The following is an 11950-nucleotide window of genomic DNA, read 5'->3' as shown; positions in this document are numbered from 1 at the left end:
GGGGAAACACCAGGAGTGATGGCTGAGAGGCCACTGAGGCCACCAGCTGTGCCCATCGCCAGTGCCTCCCCCAGTCCCCAGGTTTTGCTGGTTTCTGGACATATTTTTGCTTGGAAGGAGCTTTTTTTGGAGTGGTGTTGCTGCTGGAACCTCAGCTGGGATTTGCTGCTCAGTGTTGTGGCAGGTCAGCGGGAAGGAGCCAGGTGGGAGCAGGTTTTATGGGGAGGAAATGAAGTGGCTGAAGGGTTGAGGCTGTGTTATCTTTAATTTGAGGTGGGATTTCTGTCTGACTGCGGGATTTGAGCTGCTGTGGCTCCGTGTGCCCCATTATGGGGGCAGCAGGAGGAGGCTGTGATGGGGCACTGTTGATGCAAATCCTTTTGCAGGCTTGTGGAGGTGAATTTAATCTTTAGAAGCCTGCTGGGAACGAGCTCTCCTGGGCTGGGAGCTGCCAGCAGCCGGCCAGCTCTGCTGCCGGCGCCTGGAGCCATTAGCAGGGCACTAATAATGTCCTTTATTAAATCACAGCCACGTCATCAGCTGCACTCGGGGATGTGGCTGCCTGCACGTCCCCTCCCAACCTGCCTGCTCCTCTGGGTGCCGTGGCAGTGGATTTTTTCCTGTGGGTTTTCAGCAGTTCTTTGCTCTGGGGATCCATCCTACAGAAGGAGCTGGTTTTTACCCAATTCATCCCCAGGTCCTGGTGGCCTCAGATACACAGGGAGTTTTTTTTTGGCTGTTTGCTGTCAGCAGGAGAGGGTCTGTGAGCTCCTGAGTGAAACCCCTTGTGCCCACCCCGAATTTCCCCCAAAATACAAATAATTCAGCCCAAACTGGGCTCTTGTGCTCTTTGTACCTGCCTTGGACCAGGCCAGGCTTTGCTTGGGTTTACTTGAGCTGCTTCCGTGAGCCCCCATCACAGCCCAGCTCTGAGCATGTGCATCCCATGCCCGAGGGTCCCAATCCAAAACTATTTGGGAACCAGGCAAGGTTCAAGCCTTAGGAAAACCCCACCCTGGCTGGAGCTGCTGGCTAACGGGGACAGGGCTCCTTTTGGATTAGTTGCCCACAAGCAAGAAAAGCTATTTTGAACCAGAGGCTGGGAATGTTTGAGCTAATCCCAGGTGGAAGCTGATTAAGGGCTCGTGGGGGGAGATTTGGAGCAGATCCTGGTGGCACAGGGAGCCCGGCCACGTCCCCCGGCTGCTCTGCCCGGCCAAACCACCCCAATCTCCAAGGAGTGAGAGGAGGTGAAGCTCAGCCCAGACATTCCCGAGGTGCTGGAGGGGATTTCTTTGCACAAACCCTTGCCAAGGTCTGTGGAGCTTAATCCTGACCTTTGGCAGCTGTTGGGTGCTGGGAAGGGGAGAGCTCTGTGCTCCTTTCCAGGCTGGTGAGCAAAGGGATCACAGGGGCACCTTCAGGAGCCCTTCAGCTCCGTGTCACCCACACCAGGGAGCTGGCAGGGGCTTCATCCTGCCCTATCCCAGGGAAATGTTTAGATTTTGGGCACCATTTTCAGGGGCTTGTAAGTTTTTCTGGTGGAGATTCCCACCCTGGGCCGGGGGAGCTCTGCTCCGTGCTCTGAGGGGGCAGTGGCTGTGCCAGGGACCCGAGGGTGCAGGATTTGGGTGGGATCTCGGGGATCCACAGCCTTAACCTGCACGGACAGAGCTTTCCCCAGGGAAGGTGCTGCAGGTTCCCATTCCCATGGGTCTCTCCATTCCCCTGTGCCAGGCACGAGGGTGTCGCATGTGACACCCAGCATTGCTGCCACAGGAGGGTGGCACAAACAGCAAATTTTGGGTCTGGTGCCTTCAAGCACTTGGAGGAGGAAACCTTAAAGGCAGCCACGGGGGATCTTCCCAACAAACAGAGCAAAGCCACCACGTGGGAAGAGTCCTGCAGATCAGAGCTGCAGGTTGGGCTCTCCTGAATTAAATATTTGGGTTTTATCCACCTTACCCAGCCCCAACCCAACAGCAGCCCCTTGTTTGAGGCTCACAGAAACACAACCCAGTAAAGAGATTCCTTGCAGCTCCTGAAACCACAGAGCTTCCTCCACACAAACCCTGAATTCTTCCCCACATCCTGCCCTGGGCAAACACTGAGCAGGACTGAGAGCAAACAGCACCAGGTGTAAACACAGCAGTGTTTCCTCTCCAGGAAAATATTGACTTGCCTCTCTGATCACTCCTGGACTGAAAGCACATTTGGAGCAGCTTTTAAGGAATTGCTTACATTTCATTTTCCTTATTTTTTTTCCACATGGAGCCCCACAGCAGCAGCATTGTGGTGAAGTCAGAGGTGTTTTTAAAGACCCCGTTTCAGGTGTTTATGTGCTGCTGCACACAAATCACACCTCAAACTGTGAGCCCTTGTCTGCTCACAGGCCCTCAGCGCTCAAAATATTCCTGAGGCTGAACCCCTCCTGCCCAAGGACCCCCAAATGTCTTCCTGCCTCCTTCCATCCCCAAATTCCCCCCCAGATTTAGCTGCTGCACAGGGGAGCACCAAACCCTGGCCTTGTCCTGGGAATTAAGGGAGTTTTCCTCCCAGCACCGAGCTCTGTTTGTAAATTTTTTCAGGCATATATTTGCATCTCTCTGATCAGTGGGGGAGCTGGGAGCAAAGTTTCTGTTTGAGGATGCTCAGCCCGCCCCTGCTGTGGGGATGTGGGAGAGGAGAACAAATTAACACAAATTAACTTGCTCCAGTCGCTGTTTCCTTCCCTTAAAAGTGGATGAGTATTGGTAAATCTTATTTTTCAGAAGTCCAGGCTGTAACCTGGGACCTCTGGACCCTTTTTCTGCTCTTTCCCACAGTGGGGTACAGGATCAGAGCATCCCAAAATTGGCTGTAGGTAGGAACAAAGCCTGGATCCGAGTGTGGAGCTGGGGAAGGACAAACTGGGAGCTGCAGCCACGGGATTTAGGACACATTTCTGGCAGCCTGCACTGAACCCTGTGGCCTCCTGCTTGTCGTGTGTCCATTTTCCTTTGGAATGCACCCAAAAGCTGGGGAAGCAGAACTGCAGCTCTGTCCATGGAGCTGAGCCGTGCCCTCCAGGGTGACGTCACAATTTGTGTCCGGATTAAAGGGAAATTAAAATTAATCCTCGCAGTCCAGGGAGATCTCTGGGGTTTAGCATTTTCCCCCTGATCATTCAGTATTTTTAGCAGATTTTTTTTTATTTTTAGTTCCTCACAGAGGCAGCAGGTACTGGAAATCCCAGCCCCATCCCAGCAGCTCATCATCTGCGCTGGGAGCGATGGGAGGAAGGATGGTACCAGGGAAAATAAAACTGGCTGGGGTTGGCTCTGCCACCCAGAGCTCCTCAGAAGGGAGAGAATTAAACCCCAGCCAGTAATTAATCAAGTGTAAAGCATCTGAGCCATGCTGTGCTGTGAATCTCTGCTGGGAATGTGCTGCTGGTTGGGGTGAGACCCCCAGACCCCAGAGATCCTGTGGGATCCCCCTGCAAGGAGCCGCTGGCTCTGGCACTGCTAGGCTGGGGTGAATCCCAACAAAAGCAGGGAAAGAGGAAAAGGATCAGGGTTTGGAACAGGCCAGGAATAACCATCAATCCTCCCCAAGGAGCAGGAGGTTCAGATGAACCCTTTGCTGCACTCAGCCTCGCAGCATGCTGAAAAGTGGAACAGAGCAGCGAGGTTAATATTGAATTAACTCCTCTCCTTCGGATCACGGCTCGGTGTCACACCAGAGCAGATCCCAGCACCCCAGGATTTATATTTCATTGCAGAGGGTTTGCAGAGGCAGGAGGGGCACGGGGGGCTGTGTTGGTCTCGGTGGGAGTGGGTGAAGCCGCTCTGCAGCAAACACAAATCCTTTCCCAGCGTGTCCAGCCAGGCACCGAGCCGGCACAGAGGGCCCGCAGTGCCTGGCATCTGTGTCAGGTGGCTGGAAAACACAGGGAACACTGCTGGCTGAGCGGGGCACGGGCACGGGGCAGCACAGGGAGCTTAATTAAGTCACTCACAGCTGGCTTTGCTAAGGAGCCCTGGCACGCAGCGCTCCCAAATCCCACTGAGAATTCCTCTCTGTGCAGGGTCCGGGCCCCTCCCTGCACCCGCGGGTTTGGGGTGGCGTGAAAAATTGATTTCTTGATTAAAGTCTAATGCGTGGTTTAATTAAGGAAATCCTCCCAGTTCAGAAAGTCATTAGGAGATGATTAATTGGGATGAGGCTGGGAGCTGCCTCCTGGCGAGGAGCAGCCGTGGCTGCTGCAGGACCCCAGGGCAGCGGGGTCACTGTCACCCATGGGATGGAGCCCGGCCTTCCTCGGCAAACCCATCCCAAAATCTCTGCAAAGCCAGCCTGGAGAGCCGTGCTTGAGATCCCTCTGAGCCACTGCTGGTGCTCCTTCCAGTAACAGTTTAAGGTCTTTCACTTCAAAACCTTTAATTTAATGGTCACAGCTTAGCTGCAGAGCCCAGGGAGGGTCTTCCAGAGCTGATCATCCCCCTCCATGCCCACCCTGCACCCACAACACAGTCCTGACCAGAACATTTTGCTTTTCCCCTGATTATCTCTCCAGTTCTCGCATTTATTTTATTTATGATGAAGACAGCAGAGGCAGCAGCTGCTCCAAGGGGGGTTTGCTGCCTTCCAGAGGCCTGGGGTTGATGCAGGCACCAGCCCCCAGCATGAGCTCCTGGTGCCTGCATCACAGACGGGTTTTATTCTTGAAATGGTAATTGAATACTAAATGGTAGATCTGTCAAATAGATTGGGTGAAAAGATCAATTTGCTTTAGATAGAGGAGATGATATTTCACGGCACAAAAAAGGAATTATGGAGAATCAGTAACAGCCTGTCAGTGTGCACCGGTGGGAGTTATTACACGTGTCTCAGACGCTCTGATGAGTCTGAGGGTGAAAAATATTTGGGCTGAAGGAAATTTTGGTCACACAGCTGCTTTAGTGGTTTGTTTGTAAACACTTCTGCTATACGTTAGTTTAGGCTCAGTGGATGATATTGAATGAAGGGGGAAATATTGCTTTGCAGTTCAGTAGTGAGAGTTTTCTATTTTTTTTCCCGTCCCCCCCCCCTTTTTTGTTGGTTTTTGTTTGTTTGTTTGTTTGTGGTTTTTGTTTTCTTTATTGTTGTTGTTTTTGAGAGGGGAAGCAAAGTCTGGAGAACTGGAGAGGCATCCAACACTGTTCAACAAAACAGGGGTAATGAGGTCTTTTTATGTTAACACCGAAATTGTGCTCTGAATGTTTTAAGCAATGTGTTTAATGAGCTGTGTGCACCCCAAAATCGCCCCACAGCACCCCCCAAAAGGTGTTCAGGTGCTGATCTCCCCCAGGCACTGATCACAATTGCTAATTAACCTCCTTTCCTCCAGGAACTGCAGCAGGGGTGAAGATGCCCTGCACTGCCAGCCTGCCCTCCCTCATGCCCCGCAGGGTTGTTTTGTCTGTGTAAGTTCAGTAAAAAAATAAAGTCCTAGAGAGCAAAATTCAACCTACCATGAAAATGCACCACTCTGGCAAACAGTAACTGCAATTACATGCCCAGCCTCACCCTGTCCAAAGGACGAGGTGGCTGCTCACGTGTCTGCAGGGGAATTAAGGTTTTGCTGTGCACATTTTCCAATCCTCACTCATCTCTACAGTGAGAGACTCTTTAAAAAATATCACGTTGCTCAGAGCTCCATCCCACCCGGCCTTGAGCACTTCCAGGGGTGTGGCAGCCACAGTTTTTCTGGGTAACACCTCCTCACCACCCTCACAGGTTCTTACCCCAGAAAAATCTCAGATGTGAGCGGTTTAAGCACTCCCCTCGTGCCCGTGAGCACATGGAGGGAACAGAGTGCACAGCATCAGCTGTCAGGGAGCAAATCCAGTTCAAACACACAGTTCTTAATGCTGAAGTCGTTAAATCTTTGGCTAAACTAAAAAGGCAGAGTGAAGAATGTTTTTAATATGCTCAGGAAATCCTCCACACTGGATGAGATCAGAAGAAGCCATTAGTGAGGATGGACAGGGATTCTTCTCCAAACAAAGGCCGATACTGAGTAATTGCAATTCTATAAACAGAGCATCGCTTCAAAAACTCTGTGGCTGCCCCAGCAGCCAGGGAAGCATCAAACCCTGGGGTTCAATGTGAAGGTAGATGGATGGAAAATAATTAGGTGCCTTAACAGTTCCAAGCTTATTTTCCAGTCCACATTGTCCTTGAGCCATTATATATTTAAGGGGTTTGCTCTGCACTAATGGGAATGGAATTGCCAAATTCCACCCTCACTCGGGGACCAGCCTTCTCCAGCTTTGTTCTTGGGAATTAAAGGACAGAGACCAGACTTTTTTTTTTTTCCTCTGAATATGCTCACTTTTATTTTTCACAAAGCTAAAAAGCTGCTTGCTTTATGGATTAGATTTTCTCCTAAAAAAAAAGAAAAAAACAAAACAGCAAAAACTGTAACTTAATGTAATAACTAAGAGAGTTAGTGCAGGGTTTTATTAGGTCCCAACAGCTGAGGAGCATCTGAGGGGTTCTCAAAAACATCAGTAAACCCTCAGAACATCATTAACCATGAGGGTTTTGATAATAATTTTATGGGGAGCAAAGAGGTGGGCCAATTGATTTACCAATCCATGAATTTCTGTCTCCAAGTGCCTTCCCAGATTAGCTGTTAGTCACCCTGCAATACGTCTCCTTCATTTAATGTTCAGTTATAAATCCCAGCCTTCAATTAAAGGAGCTGGGCTAGCAGTCATCATTTGCTAGTAATGGACTCAAGCTGCAAAATTTGGCTTCAAAGCTCAGAGCTGTGTGGACTTATGGTTTTAGCTCGCCCGTTATAGAAATAAGAAACAGATGGGATTTGCAGGCCTGCTTCAGACTCCTCGCTCCTCATCAGGTCAATGTTGTTTAAGTCAAATCAGATTTTCAGCCCGATTCATTCCTGCCTCTGCCTGTTGCACTGATGGCACACAAACTGTCCCCGGGGATGGAACCCTTAGAACACTGGGTGTGGTCTGGATATCCTGGAAATGAAATATCACCCCTGGTTCTGGTGCGGCATTAAAGGCAATTGGGAACATTTGTAGTCAGTGCCAGCCAGGTCTTCAACATGCATTTCTATATCAAAGTTCTCATATTTTTAGAAGTTTAGAGCTGAGAACTGCACCATATTTCTTTTTCATCTAATGAGGTTTCTGTGAGACACATGGAAGGGATGGGTTTGAGATATTCTTAGCAATTTAACACAGGCACAGCATCTTGCCTCAATTTGTTGTAGATTCCACTCCTCAGGGCAGGCCTGGCAGAATGATTCCTCAGGGATGGTTTCCAAGGGAAATGGTGGCTTCCTGCTCTATCCCAACTGAGCCTGGGTATCTTCCCTTCGGAAGCATCACTTCAGCTGAACAAATTATTAAATTTCGTAGTGAAAGAACAGGCTCAAACTGCATTTTGCAGAAGGTGATATGAGAGTATCTCATGGTCCTGTCTGGTTTTTAACCTAGGTATCATTTAAAATAGGGCTGTTCAGCATCTCAGAGCTTGTGGTGGTGTGGAACCGTCTGTGGTTTGCTCTTGTGTGCCACTCATCAGGAATTCCTTGGAAAGGAGAATTTCCTGAAAGGCTTTCACTCCTTCCTGATGACTTGTGGAGATGGTTTTAGCTGGAAAAAGGGATTTATGAAAGCATGGTGCTAAAGACTTGCAGACAGGCGTTGCCTCAAACAGCACTGCACCCCAGAGATTGCCAAATCCAAATCGTGGGCAAAATAAAGAGCTGCTGTTCCCAGGCTGCCTGGGCAGCCGCCCTGCTGCTTTTGCCAGGGATGCACAGAACTGGAGGATCTGATAAGAAAACACTTTCATGTTGCTTGAAGTTCAGTGCCAGCCCAGCTGAGACAAGGGCAGCAGTGCCTGGGGACAGGCAGCCACCAGCCACGGTGCTGCTGCGGGAATGAAAAGGGAAGGAGGGCAAATGTTCAGTCTGGAAAGGCTTCCAGCCTAATGTAGGATTAGTGGAAAGAAAATGGACTGCACATTAAAATTCACGAAGGAGTACGATTTAAGATCCATGAATCACAGAGCTACAGTTATGCAGGAGCGAGGATTTGGGTTTGTTTTTGTTTTTTCCAGAGCTGGTGGAAGCAGTGAAGTCATTACCAGGACATGTGCTCTGCCCTCCTTGCTGGGTGTTGTGGACACACAGAGCTGATGATACCAAAAGGTTAAACACGGGGACAAGAGGAAATGGGAGAGGTTGTACATTCCCAGAAGAAATATGAGGGGGATTTTGTGCTTTGATAGGCTCTGTCCTTGTCCCTGGGTCTCCAGGCTGTCTCTGGTAAGAAGGTACTTGTTTGGTCTGGGCGGATCTCTGAAGTCTGGGGGATGTGGCACTTGGGTATCTGTCACTCTGGACACTCTGTGACTCCTGGAGCCTTGGTCAAGTCATTTGATCTCCTGGAGCTCAGCCCTCCCCTCCAAAATGAGCGTGCAAGGGATGAGTTCATTCCTGGGAGGTGTGACAGCATCTGTGGTAAGGGTAAGGAGAGTTCAAACCTGCTTTTTTATCCTTAATTAAGCTACATGAGCCTCAGGTCCTTCCAAACAAGGCTGTGGAAGGAAATCCAGGTGAGCCTGGACCTACAGTATATGGTGAGGGCCATGGAAAGGGGAGGAAGGCAACCCCCAGCTCATCAACCTCCAGTTTTTTGTTATCCAGGAGAGCATCAAGGAGATCTGGCTTTTCTTAATGACTTAGCATGAGAAAAGCTCATGCCAGGGGTTAATTCTTCATCCTGCTGTTCCCCTCCACGAGGACAGAGGCTGGGAAGTCAGCTGCTGTTATTCCATGGTCTTAATATAGAACAAAAGGGCAGTATTTTGTCCTAGATTTAACAGCTGGAGAAATAAAACTACTTTGGGTGGCTGGAGATGCTGTCATGTGTAAGAGGGCATTTCCAGGGTAGTTTAGGGTAGCTGCTCATTCGGCAGTCACAGAAATATATTTAAATCACAGCCATGGGTGCACTCTAATGGGAACGGAGGGCCTAAGTGAATTATTGATTGTTTTGCACATTTGGTAAGGAAGTCAGAAGAGGAAGGATGCCTAATATACAGAAATAGATTGGAAGCCTCCCATGGGCTGTAACAGAAGTGCAAGCGTGAGAAGGTCTTAAAATAGCCAACAGCTTTCACTGCTGCAGGTGCAAAAGGCCTTGAATCAGTGGAACACTTCAGGTGGAGATCCAGGGGGATGGATCTGCTCCCTGCCTCCTGGATTTTTTTCCCTGCCTGCTTTCAGTGTATGTGCTAAGTGCCCATAAGCTGCCTCCCTTCATCTCCTTAGGCAAGTGTGGGAAGAAAATGTTATAATTTAACATGAACAATCTCAGACACCATTCAGAGATCTAGGTATTCTCCAATCTGCCCTGCCCCAGTCTCCAGGGAGACTGTTCCCATGCCATTCTGCACAGATAATTTCACTGATCCAAGGGCTGCTTGGAGGATTGCTGGGGGAGCTTTTTTTAAACCACAGACACGGTGTAGTGGCTTTGTATGAGCGTCACTGAATTGTTTCCAACATTCAGCTCCTCACCTGTCTGGATGGTGTGTGAGGGCTGACAGACAGATGGATGGACAGACCGTGCTCTATGTGAGAATGCAAACAGCTGAGCCAAAGCTTAATCCTCTCCCCAGCCCGTGACCTTTTTATTCAGGCTTGCACCTGGCAGGAGCAGCAATCATTCATGGATGTGGCCTCGGAAACAGCTGCAGATCTGACACTGGAGTCAAATTTAAAGAGGGCGATGCAGGCGTAGGAGTGAGGGGGGTAAATCAACAAAATCACTTCCTAGACCAACCTTAAAGAGAAAGCAGGGCTTTAAGAATATCAGTCGAGGCCTGCAGGGAGTACACCAGGTCTCTTCTGCTGAATACAATGATGTTTGTGCAGAAAGGTTTGCAGAACTGGGGCACAGAGACCTGAGAGTGTGACTGTGACTCACTGCAGGTCCGGGCCACGTGCAGACACAGCTCCAGAGCAGCCGGGAGGGGAATGGGATCGGCCTCGGGGTGAGCTGGGCAGGGCTGTGAGGCCACCAACAAGAGGATGAGCAGTTGCTGTCAGTTCTGTCACCCTTCGTGCCATGGCTCACTCAGACCTGGCTCAGGAGCTTCTCAACGCCACAGCTGAGATGGGTTCTCAGCAGAGAACTGCAAATCCCTTTCCAGCACAAAAATATTGTATTCCACCAGAGCGATTCCCAGCTCGGATCTGGTTGGACACTGCCCACCTGCAGAACACACCAAGCTAAACCAGTGCAGATTCCTGCCAGTGCTGTATTTCCTGCAGCCTGTTTTTAGCAGAAACCTGGGAGTGCAGTTAGGAATAACCTGGCTGTCCTGGCAGAAGGCTGCACTGTAGGAATTGTTGTTTTCCATGGAGCTAAACACAAGGAAAATATATTCATGGTAGGGGAGAAAGGCTAAATGTCTGATTCTGTCCTCAAAAAGAACCAATTTTTAACAAGCAGAGCAAGATTTGCAATAAAACTTGTCAATTTGTAAATGTTTGGTAGCAAGGCACTGTAAGACAGCAGATGGAGGTGTGAAAGGGGTTTGGGTTTTTTCCTGTCTAACACCTCCTTTCTCCAGCACTCTTCCTCTGTTTTAAGAATAACACTTCTTCAATAATGACTCACAGCCAGTGCCACAAAAATCCTGGCTGTCAGAAAAACTGCTGGGTGTGTGACAGGAGTGCAGCTTGCAGGGAGCATTGGTTTCTTCTGTCTCTGCTGAAATCACAGCTCGGGGATTGTTCTGCTAGAAAAGTGGCCCTACTTAGAGATTCCAGGCACAAGGCAATTACCTGTCTTTCCTTGCTGGATGTAATTAATAGATGTGGTTTTCTTCACAGGCACACAGAATGGACCACATTGTCCAGAGCTAGGAGATGAAAATTCCCCAGGAAATCAGGCTGCTCTCCTGGGAAAGACGGATAAACCCCACGGTGTAGCAGTAGGGGCTGGAGTATTCCCCACATCCTGCTAGATCTCTGCTAATCAGAAAAGAAAAGAGATCCTCTGCTCAGAAGGGAATAAAGATATCCTGAGGGATAATCCAGCAGAGGAAGCTGGCAGAGCCACAGCCCTCTGCCACCTCACAGAATTTGCAGTTCTGCGGGGAGCTAAACCTCAGGAAAAAGAGCAATTTTAGTCTTCCTGGATGGCCTGAAGGTAACAATGCTGCCCTGGGCAACACAGTTACTGCCAGAGCAGCTGCAGGGATGGGAACACATTTCTCAGTTATTGGAGCAGGGAATTGTGCTGGGATTCCTGGGTTCTTCCCCCAGCTCTGCCTTTGATTTGTGGTGTGTGCAGACCCCTTAATTTGTTTCTGTTTTCCCCATCTGTGAAACGGAGATAAGATCACAGGGGAATTGTAAAGTGTGCTTCATTAATGTTTATTAGACAGGGGGAAATCCTTAAATGAATGGCACTGTATTCCAGGAGGACAAAGTTCAAGACTGCAAAGAGGTAGATTAAAACCAAATCTGCTATTCCCAGGCTGGGAGGACAAGGAAAAAAAAAAAAAAAGAAAAAAAAAAAAAAGAGAGAGAGAATTGAAAAACCTTACCTAGCCCTGTGGCTGCCAAAAGAAAGATGTGATTTATATAAAATCATGCAGACTGCAAGTGTGTTTGCATAAATGTGTGTCTATTAAAACCATTAAATATTTCTTGGCAAATACACACCAAAAAGTGAAATAAGGGTGTGTTTGCAGTTTCAAATGTGTATATGATCACCGTGAACTGTAAATTACCAGTGGCAACATGACATAAGTAAATGGTGAGGCAATAAATTCGATATTTTCCATAAAGGAGTGTACCAACATGGAGTGTATTGGCACATTCCCCTTTTTTTGTCAGATTGTCACAAACCAGCTTATTGTGGGATTT

The sequence above is a fragment of the Motacilla alba genome, chromosome 19 (assembly GCF_015832195.1).
Source record: "Motacilla alba alba isolate MOTALB_02 chromosome 19, Motacilla_alba_V1.0_pri, whole genome shotgun sequence".
Classification (NCBI taxonomy): Eukaryota; Metazoa; Chordata; class Aves; order Passeriformes; family Motacillidae; genus Motacilla; species Motacilla alba.
This window is presented reverse-complemented; position numbering follows the sequence as displayed.